Consider the following 14,744-nt stretch of genomic DNA (forward strand, 5'->3'; position numbering starts at 1 on the left):
ATGTTAGAATAATTTCCGAAACTTATTACTTAAACTTCGATGAACAAAGTAGTTCATGAAACCTTTTTGAGTTAATTGTGTTTGAAGCTTTTGCAGCAGTTTATTGGATAGAAATCCTACATAAAGCATAACAATAGCGCACAAATTGATGAAAATCTCTGTTTTCGTTTTTTGGGTTGAATTATCCTCATCAGGAATTTTTTTTCGTTGTGTTTCAAAGTTTTCGCTTTGAGATGATAAACTTGTATTTATATTACAGTACTTTCCTGATTAGAACATTTTCCCAAATTTCTTTATAGGAATTTCATATAAACCTACATAGTTTTTGGCCATTTTTGAAATCAACACTGAAAATGCTCAGGATTGTAAGAAAGCTATGGGATATTGGATATTCAAACTTTTTTGTTTTGTAATTTGAACCGCCCTAATGAACCATAAGCCGCTTGAACTTGAAAAAAGCAAACGCTTCGGGCAAACAGTTCGATGCTGTTTTTTTTTGCGTCAGTTAGCACCCACCGCTGCTGCTTTCATTTTCATTCGAGAGACCTGAATGGTGGAACGCGTTAAAGCCGGATGGAGTTGACTTAAAGCCGCGCTTCCCTTTGTTCATGCGGAATTCGCGGTAATTTATAATTTGTTTGCATATGAGCCATGCATACGATGAACGGAAAATGTGATAAGAGTGTTAACTAAGGGATCGTTCATAAATTACGTCAGGCTCCAGGGGTTGGAAACGCGACGATCCATACAAAATTTTCAAAGTTTCCATTCGAAAAGTGTGACATAGGGAGGAGGACAATGCTTGGAAATTTCGCGTAACGTATTTGATAATCGAACCCTGAAACAGAAGATGTGCTACAAATCACAAATCCTAAATCCCAAATCCAAACTCTCAAAGAACGTAAATCTGAAATCGAAAATCGAAAATCGAAAATCGAAAATCGAAAATCGAAAATCGAAAAACGAAAAATAGGATTCAGATTCAGGATTCAGATTCAGGATTCAGATTCAGGATTCAGATTCAGGATTCAGATTCAGGATTCAGATTCAGGATTCAGATTCAGGATTCAGATTCAGATTGGGATTGAGATTGCACTTAGCGTTGGGCAAATTGGTCCAAAACATCGATGTTACTGAATCTATTTGAATTTGAACTGCTGAATCGAATACTTTACATCGATGTTTTTGAATCGATTCGAATCGGATGGAAGTTGAAATTTATGAAGTTTGAATTGAGACCAAATGCATTTCCATTCAATTTCAAAATATTTCACTCAAATCAAACTGAACTGATTTACTACTTCAAGGCTGGGTCAAAATTTGTTTCTTTTCCAACAACTCATTAAAAATATTTATTGGTTTCAACAAAATGAATCGAATCGAAAAATCGAATGAAGAGAATCGATTCACCCGATTTAAGATGCTCCAAACATCGCTTCAAAAAATCGATTAATCGGGATGAAAACATCGATTTTCGGAACATCGATTCAAAATCGCTCAATACTAATTGCACTGTGTATTATTTCGTTGATTTCATGCGCTTTTTGAATAGCGCTTAAACCGTTGATTTTAGCGATATTATTTGTTCGGAGAAGTTTCTTGGTATATTAAAGCGCATCTTCTGATGAAAAAAGTTTTGTGATCAATCCACCTAGCAGTGAGATAGAAAAACTATTTTTTCAAAACATTTAGATAGACATATGGTGTCTTCGGCAAAGTTGTAGAATTGGCAATTTGAAACAACTTTGTCGAAGACATGATTTTTCTATCTCTTATACTTTTTGAGATATATACCGTAACTTTTTTCCAAGAATTTTGACATTTTTTTGTGTTTTCTACAATATTTTTTGTCATGGAAAAACCCGTGTTTTTGCTGAAAATATCACCACGCTATCTTTTGAAGTAGCAAAATTATGTATGAATTACTCTTTTTTCCAGGGATAGTTTAGGCCCCTATAACTGCCTTCGGCGCAAAATGATTTTTTAACAGAAAGTACACACAACCGTATGAAAAAAAATCGTTAAGAATCATTATTATTCATAACTGTTTACTGAGATTTATATACCAAGAAACTTCTCCAAACAAACTATATCGCTAAGATTAACGGTTTGGGCGCTATTCAAAAAGCGCATGAAATCGACAAAATAATACACAGTGGATTGGAATTGGGATTGGTATTGGGTTTGGGATTGGGATTGGGATTGTGCATTTGCCCAACGATGAGTATGTGTTATTATTTTGAAAACTATTTTTATTGCTCCAGTTTGCCTGGGCTACATAACAATGAATTGAATCTCCGTATTCAAGAATTTACAGAGCTACAATTACTCACAAGTCAGTGATTGTTGGCTTTTTCGTTCAGATTGGACCAACTATGAATGCACAGTTCAATCGAGCGCTCATCCTCCTTCACAAAATATGTACACAGTGCTTATACGATTTAATAATATGCCCTCGCGTAGACAACTCGTATACCAGCAGAAAACTCGAATGAGTGCATTTTTGTTCGTTTGAATGCCCGACCGTATTCAAAATAGACCCGTATCAACCGATGGAAAGTTGAGATCCAAGATGCATCTACTACTGTGGTGATACAATAGCCAACGGTCAGTGTTTCTTCGCGCGAGTCCAGCGTAATAAAACAATTTATTGACCGTAAACTTAGGAACCGACTTATGAGATGCTACCGCGAATAGTGTCATAAATGCCACTGCTATAGTTGTATCAAACTTTTTAATTTTTATTATTGAACTAATTATACACGGAAATCGGTTGACATTTTCAACCCACCGCAATTTATCATCGCAATATCTGTTTTCCCATATCTAAAATAATGGCTTCCGTTTCGGAAGGTTCACATCTTAACGATTGTGCAAAACAATGGCAAACCAGATGACATTTCCGAGATTGATTTCTTTTTGCTCATCGTTTCACGTGGACAACCCATACCTATATAGATGATCTTTGCCATGCAAAGTCATACTGATGAGAAGCAACCGCTTAGTAAAAAGATTGCGGTATACGTGGTGGTCAATCTAAAAGCTATGCGATGGACTGATGTTGAGCGAGATGATTGGCGATTTGGGTGGGAAAATGCGTTTGGAAAACAATTATGATATTGCTTGCAGTATGGGTAATAATTAATGGTGGGCTTTCTTGAGTTTCATAATTACTTTGGAAAATTATCACTTTCATTATTATCAAACAATAAAAGTAGTATAACGTACAGATTTGCAGATCTATAAGGCGCTGTACATTGTAGAAAAATTGATCTTCAAACAAACATTCAGGTCAGCCATGTTGTATGATTGCCGGTGTACATTGTAGAAAAATTGATCTTCAAACAAACATTCAGGTCAGCCATGTTGTATGATGTACCTATAAGGACTAGCTGCTGTAATACCAGGAAGAGAGCTCTGCAGAGGATACAAAATAAAATTTTGAAAATGATTCTGAAGCTTCATCCCTGGTAGTACTTCATCCCTGAGTTACGTAGAATATCCAATGTTGAAACATTGGAACAAATGTCAAATAAAATAAATGATAATTTTAAACAAAAATCGTTGCAATCTTCTATTGCCATGTATAGTTGATCGAAAGCGAATTTACATGTAAAAAATCTGAAATGCTATGTAATATGTTATTAGCCAAATGTTAAAAGGAGCTTTATTTTAGCATAAATTAGTGTTGCCTAACACAAAGCACCTGAATACAAGAAATAAATGTAATGTTTTAAATAATACCAAAAAGAAAATAATAAGAAAATACAAGTAACTTTCCACCCTACTCCATTGCTTAGTAGAGATATCAAGTCTGTCGTATTTTGCATCTGGAAGTCTCAATGATATTTCCGGCTACAAGGCAGAAGTAATGATATACTATGAGAGCAAATCAAGAATCCATTGAGATTCGCTTTGCTTTCCAAAAATTTGACCAAAATCAACGTACCAAACATGCTAAATTCCACACCTCCAAAATTAAACTTCAAACACCATTGCCGAAAGCAAAGGTCATCATTCCAAAACAGCACTCACCATCCAGCCGTTCGGTACACAAGATCTAGCTTAACCCATCAAGATGAAAGATAGACATCAGCCAGCAAAAGTAAAGTGCAGCAAATAGTGAGAATTCGGTTCGAAAAATGGGGACACTCTCACACGTCGCAATTGTGCGGCTTTTTCTTCCCCCGACAGACAGACCGACCGCGAAGAAAGTCCATCTACTCCTCCAGTCGTTTCTCCGTTGACGGCATCCATCTGCGACAGCCACGCGCCAGCTTTATTACAGCTTTTAGTATAGGTTAGTGGTAGGTAGGTACCGTCATCCGGGGTCAAATTGATCTCTTTTAAAGCTAAGTGGCGGTCCTGTCATTTATTCTGTCTTCCATATTGATTCTACTCACCATTTCAAACTAATAAAACTTACTTACTTGATTGATATTCGAAAAAGTATTGAAATAGGTGTTATCGTACAAAAAGTATGCTGATACTGATGTTTATTTATTTATTTAACGGAAAATTTTGAAACAGGGAAAAGCCCAATACTGATGTTAAGGTGGCAGGATCCGTCATTGATTTCGGAATTTACAAAAGCAGTTTTTTCGTTCAAAATCAAGAATGTTTAGAGGAAAATGTATTCACTGTATGTTATTCTCCAACCGAAACACAGTGAACACATTTTCATCGCATAATTTTCAGTTTTGAACAGACTGCTTTTGAAGTTTCCATGATGATGATGATTACGATGACGGAGCGTTGATCGTTAATGGACTTCTATTCGTTGCTATGGTTGATCCACTCTGACTGTATACTTTTATCGATTTCTGTTGATCATCCAAAGTAAATTTAATACATATCTCTAGTAGTTAACATCATTTATCAAATCTGAACAAAAAGAAATGGAGCTAATATAGCTTTGTATCTCACGACAGGTTGATTCGCTTTTTCCAAACTGTTCACTTGGTCCACTGTGACTGAACAGCCCAATATCACCCAATATAACGGTACCTTCCTTCATCCCAGAGCGGATGAACTGGTCTCTACACATTGTAGTTTTTATACGAGATGGTGGGAGGCAAAGGAAGTAAGTAACGAAGTCCACGCGGTCACACGGCCCCGTTTGTTTGATTTCAAGCCCGTTTTCCGCTGTTTGTGAGATACCTACGCTAACTCCAAGAAACATTTCTTGCCGGGCACTTTCGGAGACTGTGCAGAGAGCAGTGCGAGTGTACTCAAGCTGGAATTTGCTTAAACTTAATACCTACCGGTGATAACGCTGCAATGTCACATATAGCTAGGTAGATAGATAGGAGAAAGATGCAATATTTCTTAAAAAGTTTGCTCGTTGCATCTTAATCCTGCTCGTGTGCTGTGCAGCCAGCGCAGACTTTCGTTCTCTTTGCAATTCAAATTTCTCACATGACTCTCTGAGGGCAAAAGTGCATTCCGGCTTCCGTTTCGTCGTCAGCATATTGCACTGCAATCGGGCAGAGTTGGGTAGGTGAGATCACGATCTTGACATCGTTCCCTTTGTCGCATCGTAATCTCCGGCAATATAGGTTCATTCGGAGCTATTCTAAAGGTTGTGCATTGACGTAGCCAGAGGGGGAGCACGGGGTGGATATCCTTCGATAATCGTCGACAGAACCCAACAGGGGGGCAAAACCCCTCCCCTACGCTCATGTTGATGTGAATCTCATTATATGTGGACTGCATTTGTGTGTTCCGGCTTAGTGCTATATGCTTCTCCGTGCGATACGCGAATATCCCCAAATCAACATTCACGTCTCGTTCCTCACGATGAAGAAGTAGGGTTCACACACAGAAGTATCATCGCTCTCGATTCAAAAAGTACCGCCTGGCGGGTAACAACAGCTGTTACGGCAGTTAGTAATCGAGGCGAGAATTACCATGATAATTGAGAGCAATCTACACGGTGCGCGTGGAGTCGAGTTGAGCGAGTCGGCAATAATTTACGAGATTTTTATGACACAGATTGGCGGAGCAGCATCCATGATTCTGATGGTAAGGTGGGGCAAAAGTTTATAGTGAAATAAACAATATTGCCAGGAAATCTATAACAGTTGAGAATGACTAAATACCACTTTTAACACATTGGCTGAACAAACTTGTGTCAAATAATCAACTCATTTTTAGTTATAATAGTTTCAAAATTCATTGTCCCAAACGAATTTTTGCTCCACCGGTGGGATGAGAGTTCGAATCTTGTTTGTCCCACAAGTTCGCTGATTGAAAAACTGAATATCGATAATGTTATGATAGAAATACCATCTACGAGCCATGCACTGATTTTTGACATTTGACATACACACTCTCAATATAAATATGCACAAAACTATGTTTTCACAAAATATGATGTCCCACGATCAGGTAAATTTGGCTTAATTTAAAAATAATGTGTAGATTTTAGATAATTTTCTTGTTTTTTGAAATATATGGCTCGAACTTTTGCCCAACTATAGGCCAAATTGGTTTCCAAACATTTATGCAAAAACTAATACACCAACGCACAAAGCATCCTCATGATAAGCCTAGCTACGCCCTTACATAAAAATAGAATAAGATTTTATTTATTTTATTTATTTCCATGCAATGAAAGTTCGGCAGAATATTACATTTATTATGTCCTAAACTAAGAAATATTTATAACTCAATCGTTTTTTTATAATATGTGAAGCGAAAGTCTCTTGCTTGAAAAGCGTTCGAACCATCGTGGTGTTTATATCATTTGTTTTAGGTTATCTCAAAAAGAAACTTTAGCCCCACTCTACTCTAAACGATGCATGCTCTGTGCGCTGACGGCGATGTTTCCGAAACCCCCTTCAATGTTGGATCTGGCGTTCTGGAACCCTCCCTCCAAACAGACATAAATCCCAATATTGGGATCTGAAATTTGCTGATTTTTTTTTTCAACGCGTAGCACTGCTCTCAAGGGTGAAAGAGTGTGCAGCATCACGGTGCTTGTGATATAGGAAATGATTCGTTAAATCAGTGGAGGCTTATGACATTGTGTCCGGCAATTTTGCTCCCCTTCTGGTCATTTGTTTTACGTGCTGAAATTTCAAGCTAATACTCAAAGTATGCATAGAAGTTTTCATGACCATATAGGGTAATTCGTCAGTTGCAAACGGCATTTTTTTCGATAAATGAACAACATCTATTTTCTTATGAGGTTTTTAACATTTCAAAAGATATTAGACCGATCAGTATTCAGCGACTTATTGAAAGCACAATAGCACCACTTTATTTTTCGGGTGTTAAAAACAACTTTTCAAACTTATCTCTATGATGTCCACTGTTAAGCTGCACTTCGCAGGTGCTGCCACCTTTTTTTTTTTACTCGTTCAACGATATGCTGATATCCTTAACATGGAGAGTTCAGTTTCTAGAGCACAAATCAGGTGATCTAAAAAGCTACTTAATATTTGTAACTAGTACACAACTGGTGCAAGCAGCAGTATTCTTAAATGTATAAATCTTTTGCCTAATGAGATTTGTAATCCGAAAAATGCGCGTAGAAGACAGGGCAGGTTTTGTCGAACTCCACATTTTTTTGTTTTTAAAATGAACGTTGAAAAAAAAAATGTTTCATGCTACTTAAAACAATCACCTTGATTTTTCAGTCGAAGCGCTGCAGCAATAAATCGCTGATAGAAAATTCTCGCATGTAGAACCATCAGCATAGGTTCTGATGTTGGCAAATCACTTGACAGCCGGATTTTTTTTGACACTATTATAAATATTCTACTATTTCAGACTTTTGTTGTTAAATTTACATATGTGTGTAATTTTGGGACCCAAATAGCGCAGCTCTAAGTTCAAGTCGAGGGTAGTGAGTTCAAATGCCGGTTCTGGGTCATAAGACCGAAGTATGTTAGGCCGAAATATGTTAAACCGAAGTTCTTTAGGCCGAAACACGTTAGGCCGAATGGATCATTAGGCCATAAGGATCATTAGGCCGAATGAGTTCAAAAATGATGGTAGGTATCTGCTTTCATTATTGTTCACGTAATGCCACAATTTTAACGTGTATTTTAGAATAAGAGAAGGTGTTCGATTAAGATTTTCTGATATAAGATAGTAATTAAAGTTAAACAATTTCTCACAATAATCAATGTAATGAGATCAATTGAAAAAACAGCATATATTTTGAAGAAGGAAAAAAATCTGATAAATAACTGTAATTTTGAGGCTGAAAATTGTTCATTGAAGGAACATTACTGGAAAGAACAGCAAAAAGACAAAATCTTTCATGAGATTGTAAGTATCTATTAATCCAACAATAACTATGAACGTAGAACTGTAAAGAATAGGTAATGTACAAAAAAGAAAATTTATTAATGAGTTTAAAAGAGCTTGAGCTTGATTGGCCGCCCGTGGTTGCTACTCCAGTATCGCCAGATCAGCTGCACTTACACAAGGAACTAAGTGAATGACTGCTTGGGACTAACAAACACCCTCAGTGTATAAGTGCTGGTGATCTTCTATTTTTAGGCAACAATGGCGCCTGCCACGTCAGAATGCAGACCAATGACTGGCTCCCACGTAGACCGTATATACCACTGCATCTACGCCAGTTCATGCGGAAGTGTATGGGTTGGGGGAAAGGTATGGCAGAGAGGTTTGCTCTTTGGTTAGCAGACTGCCTATGTATCAGGCGTAAGGAAAGGTATGCTATAATGATGATAGAGTGAAAGTGTAAGGAAACAATTTCTTGTCCGACTCTGGTTCTAGCGTTTTGCTATGAACGGATAGGGTGTGAGTGTGATGAATTGAGGAGAATGGAAGATAAAAGCAAGTGAAATATACAAATACAAAGTACGAGGAAAGGGACGGGCCTGGGATTGAACCCATGACCTTCTGCATATGAAGCAGAAACGGTAGCCATTAGACCACCAACACCGTCTTTTATTAATGAGTTTAAAAGAAAACAAAAACTAAGAAATAAACTTGGAAGATAATTAACAACCATATACGTTTGCGTAGAATAAAAGGCATTGCAAGCTTATCCTAGTTGTCCATTTTTAAAATAGTGAAACCCTGCTTCACTGCACTGCGATCAATTCCAATAAAGTCATCGTTTGCAAAATCAAGAGAGTATATGTGACAAAACGCAATATTGAACAGTAAATTTGGAAAGTCATCTTTTGTCATGTGATGTGATTTTACAAAAAAAATAATAGGCTCATCGTCTACAATGTTTACATTTGATTTATTTGTCAGCTTAATCAGCTGTAAGTCTTATTTTTAAGTCTTTGAAGTCTTTGCAGCTAGATTTTCGTTACTGAGTCGAACGCGACCAAGTGGGTGGTGATGAATCTCGAAAATTTAGCACTTTGTGTGAAAGTCGTAAATTAAGCTGATTATTAATAATATTCAGCATAGAATATTTCACGTTTATCGAACGTAACATCAATTGTATATTGAAATTTATTTCTTAGATTTCATTCTATAAGCTAAGCTTACTGAGTAGATAAAAAAAACCGACAAAAAACCGCGTCCTTTGACAGATACGCGTATTTCGATCTCAACTGTATGGCCGTGTCGTGTACTAGACTCGACTTGAAGAAAACCATCGCATACATTATATATTTGAACTAGGTAAAATTGTAACTCCCTACCTATTTCTTGTGTAGAATCCTAAAATTTAAGAGCTATTAGGTACATCCCTTCCCTCTTTTGTAGAAACTGTGAATTTAAGAGCTGTAAGCTTACTGGTTTAAGTCAAGTAAAAACATACTTAAGCCACTCTAATAAGTTAAGTCAGTTTTAGATATTTCTAATTATATCAACAATAATTTTGATATGGATTATATTGAAACTTTAAGTCAAAAACTTCAAATCAAGATTTCTTGAGATTCTTCCTATGGTTTTTAATTTCAAAAATTAGACCAAAGGTGCAGAATGACTTCAGCCCTGTGCTCACATTTGATGGACAATTTTTCTTCATAATAACGATCTGTCGGGGCACCGTGCGGAAACCATATGCAAGAATGGTAAATTTGGTTGTTTAGCAATGTCACAGTTTTTCGTAGCTTGATCAAAAATCACATTTTTCTAAGTACAACAAAAATTTATAGCGGTTCAATATCTTATTTTAAACATAATAGCATAGCATATACTGATTGTACTTGTCAATGGTTGCTACTCCGTGGAGGAAAAAGATCGGGGAGTCATCTTTATTCGGTGATGCGATCCATAAATAATAATGATAGATATTGGTAGAAGAACAAGGTACGTCAACATTCACAATGCCGATGAATTCAAAAGTTTTTGACCAAAATACAAAGATATGTGTTTTTTAAAACTATTTGAAACATAACTACGGGTCGCTGGCACTAGGACGATGATCAGCCGCTCCTAACATGGAGAACAGACGCTGTTTTGAGCCGCCCCTGACATGGAGAACAGACGCTCGGATAAGCTACACCCTCAGAAGAGAGGAGCCCCCCTTCCCTGTCAGCATACGACCAAGGTCCCACCAGGGTAGGTTACCCTATCTTCCCTACGGTTACTCGTACCCCAGGCGGCACACGGGGAGGTAGGGATAGGAGTTACTGGACAAGAGGCTAAGGACCACAAATGGGGTCTATTTTATACCTGCAGGTACGCGAAGTACCAATGATACGCATTGTCCAGTAATTTACCACCCATCGACGGTCACACTTACACTACCCATAAAGGCATAACTGTCCCATATGGAATTAGTAGGCATTGAGAAAAATCGCTCAAAGTTTGATGTTTGCATTCTGATACAAATGTTTAAAATTTTCTAGTAAATTTTTGAATGCCATATTCATTTAGTTCCACCCCACAGAATACTCATTTTTTCCAATTTTGTAGTTGCTATTGAAGTTCAAAGTTCATATAGAGACTGTTATGCCTTTATTTTTCAATATGGGACTGCACCAACTTCATATTTTTCCAGAACATTTTCAAACAAAGAGTTTAAATTTTCATATGCATAGTGAAGTGTATATTGAAACATGAATGTTGCGATGAAAAAAGGTGTTGGTTCGAAAATCAATATGGGACAGTTATGCTTTTAAGGGCAGTACAGTAGTTTGGTATAAGTGAACACTTACATAAGTTGTTCACAAATATTCGTTTATATCATACTTCCATTAAATAATCTAATTACATTGATCTTCTTGATCACGATCGTAGATGTAAAGCGTAGGTACGGCATACTGAATGTTACTCTAATAGTTTAATAATGATTACGCCACCGGCACCGCCTGAATTTTCTAAATCCCCAAAACAAAACAGATCCGAATCGAACCAATAAATCAAACACCAAAGCGCATAAATTCCAAGCCCGAACCAAACATTGCAATTTTGTTTTTCGTTTTGCTGCCTTCGATCTCCTCTATATCCGCTTTCGGTAGATCGCCGTTTCAAAAATAGATTTCCAAACTCACACTCCAGCCAAAGTCAAAACAAAATAACCTACAACATATAATTCAGCTTTCAAAATCCACTCCCAAAATTAAACTCTAATGCCATTGGCGAGTCGCACAGTGGCGTGGCTTCATACAAAAGTCGGACCAAATACCAGAAGTGCTCCAACAGTTATCTATAAAATCATTCTTCAAAACTAACGGACACTATCGGGAACTATTGGGAAATTGCTGAAAGCATTTAAGCACACAATTGTGGAACAACTATGCTGGCTGTGGGATTTCTGAAAAACTTGGAAATCCATGAAATTTCTAAAAGAATCTTGGCAACCCATGAGAACCTCTCCGAAATCCCATTGAAATCATGAGAAACTTTCGAAAACACCCACTAGAAAGCCTTGAAATCTCTTGCATTTTTTTAAACCTTTGTAAACACTTTAGGAAACCCAATAATAACTATTGACACACTCTGAGAAACTCGTGAGAACCCCTTAATAACATAATAATAATAACAGGCAATTTGAAGAACTTCAATCCTTAAGGTTTTGTCCAGCGAAGCGCCACTGTTAACCGTCTTACAAATCAATAGATCTCAAGCAACTCACTTCTAGCTTGGTGTCCGATTTTGGCTCCAATCGATGTTAAGCGCCAAAGCAGCGCCCTCTCTTCAACCTCCTCTTTTCGATGTTCTCCGCAGATCCGGTCACCAGCTCGCCTGAAGCTGGAATCACAGTTCTGAAGTAATTTCCCAACACCACACCACGGCCTCACACCACTCTCCGAATCACCACCCAATCAATTGAGTTAGGTCAGCGGCAGCTCGCTGATCGATTCTGCAACGAGCGGATGCACGTTAAAGTAGAACACCACGATCGGATCGAATGGTCGTGACTTATGCGGGCATGCTCGCTCTCTCAACACCTCCAAACTTTATCAACACCACCGCGATCTTTGCTTCTTTACACTTGGGCGAGCTGTTCTCTCTTGCACTAATCCATCATCACCCGCATTCGGAAATTGCCGATCGATCACGTCACTTTTGAGAACAATCTCACAATACCCAACTGGCGTGTGATTGCAACACTACCTATACCAGATCCCGCGATCAATCTTCCTCACCGCGATTGTACCCCGGTTGGCATAAAGTCGTTCGGCATAAAGGTAATTTGGCATAACGGTCGTTTGGCACAGTAGTCATTTGGCATAACGCCATAGTCTGATAATAGGTATATGTACCTTCAACAGCAAGATAGCTTCTGCTATAAAGCAAAAACATGTACACAATATGTTATTTTTACAGCTGCACAACTCTGTAATTACCGAAAATCCAAAAGATTTTCTCCGAAAACTGTTAAAGTTACAATGTTAGTTCAGATAATCGAACTGTTAAGCTGTTGAGATTTAGGTAAAATTCTCAAGAATCTTTAAATAATCACGGTGTGCATATTTCAATCTCAGCAAACAAGTTTCCAGTGATTACTTTAGAAGCATTACTTGATAAGAGAAGGGAGAATTTAAATGCAAAAGATCAAAATTTTCGATCCGAAAAACTGCAAAAAACACTGAAACTATAGGGTAGATGTTCCAATAGTGAAGCTCCTAGGCGCGTCCACGTTCGTAACCATGAGTAGGACAATCTTTGTAAATCTTTTATGTACAGTAAAACTAAGACAAATGTTAACACTGACTGGAAATTGAAAGTTACTATTATATACAATTTGCATAGTACGGAAAATGGCTGAAAAAACTTCAAAGTAAACTTTTATGCCAGTCGTTACCACAGGACTAAGAAAGCTTTTCGTCTTTACAGGGCTGGTAGCGACTGAGTGCCTTAGAAATAAGAAATTAGAGATCGCTAGCCAGAAATAAAGGAGACCCAAAAGAACGGCCGAAACCAAACAGGAACCAAGAAAGCAAAACCAAACCTAAAAGGAGCCAGGAGATAAGAGTTTGATTCTTCATAGCATCATAGCAGACATTTCTCGACGATTTGAGTTTATATTGAGAATTCCGCGCGACATTACGACAAGTATTTCTGTACGTGTTTCTTGCATGATTTTCTCCAGGAATTTCATCAGAAATTTATTCAAGTGTTTGCCTAAATATCCCCCTCCGGAAACTTCTAAAAGAATTCATTTAGGAATTTCGAGTTTTGTTAAGGATACCTGAAAAACTCAACCTGGATTTTTCCAAGGAGAACCACAGAAATGATACTCCTACAAAGATTATTCCATGAGTCATCTGAATTTTTCCAATTTTTTTTTTCACGAAAAATCTAATACCTCCAAGATTTTATCCAGTGATTCATTCATCGATTAAGCTGGGGCATCCTAAAAGATTCCCAGTCAAAACGTCCTTAAATTCAATCGATAATTTCTCCAAACTTTTCTATGGATTTCCTTTAAAATTGTCTTTCAGGATATGTAAGATTTCAACTAGGGATTTCTCTAAAGATACCTTCATAAATTGCTCCAGAAATTCTTTTCAAGATTTTTTCAGATATTCCTACAATAATTTATTGAGATTTGCTTTAGTGAGTTTTGATTTTTTTTTTCAGGAATTCTTCTAGGATCTTCAGGAAAATGACCAGGAAATCTTACTGAAAAATAAAACCGTGAGATATTTCTTAAGAAAATCCTAACTTCTGATAAAATTTGTGTAAGTTTTAAAGTCACTTCTAATGTACAAGTATCTCTGAAATTACTCTTGGACTCTTCAGGAAGTTTCAGAAGATTTCCTAGATAATCTGCCAAGATAATCGAAAAAAAAATCAATCGAATCTCGGGATAGTATTCCGCAGGAATATCTAAAGAAATTTTTCGGAAAACATTATCTCTATAGAAATTATTGAAGGAATGATCGGGGAGGAATTATAAGAAAAATTGCTGTGGTATAAAGTGGCGTGAAAAATTAGGTAAACTTTTTCCAGATTACATGGGAATTTTTTAAAAAACTTTTTAAGGAATGTTTTGTGAAACTTAAGGAGTAATATTTGGATGAAAAGCTGGGAAAAAAATAATTAGATTTTTTTGGAGAACCACAAAAAGAATTGTGGGGATTGCAGCAAGCCGCGAGTGCGAGTGAAAGTGTTTCAAACCAGCTGTCACGATTTTTCTCGTCTAAACGTATAATTTCATGTAGATCAGTCCTGCCCAACCATTTTGGCTCATTTTCGACATAAATTGTTGGTGCGTTCGCAAGAATAGACCAATATGAAGAAATTAGTCTCAAATGAAAGCTTTGTAGTATATCTGTCTAATCCATGCTGAAAATTTCAAATTTAAATCAAACTATTGCCTTACGATGCAAGCAAAGGTAAAAATC

The 14,744-nt window shown here is 37.1% G+C and overlaps 1 protein-coding gene across 14 annotated transcripts in view; it reads right to left on the reverse strand.

Annotated features, from left to right (window-relative positions):
* Positions 1–14,744, reverse strand: part of LOC5572896 (tetraspanin-9) — a 62,410-nt gene that overhangs the window by 38,754 nt on the left and 8,912 nt on the right. For 6 of the 14 annotated variants that reach the window (XM_021840534.1, XM_021840530.1, XM_021840531.1 and 3 more), the window contains exon 2: positions 12,026–12,507. The gene's annotated coding sequence lies outside the window, so the exon portion shown is untranslated. Of the gene's footprint in view, positions 1–12,025; positions 12,535–14,744 lie in introns of those variants that run through there. The other 8 variants (XM_021840528.1, XM_021840532.1, XM_001654200.2 and 5 more) reach the window with 4 other exon arrangements.

Source organism: Aedes aegypti, chromosome 2 (assembly GCF_002204515.2).
Source record: "Aedes aegypti strain LVP_AGWG chromosome 2, AaegL5.0 Primary Assembly, whole genome shotgun sequence".
Taxonomy (NCBI): Eukaryota; Metazoa; Arthropoda; class Insecta; order Diptera; family Culicidae; genus Aedes; species Aedes aegypti.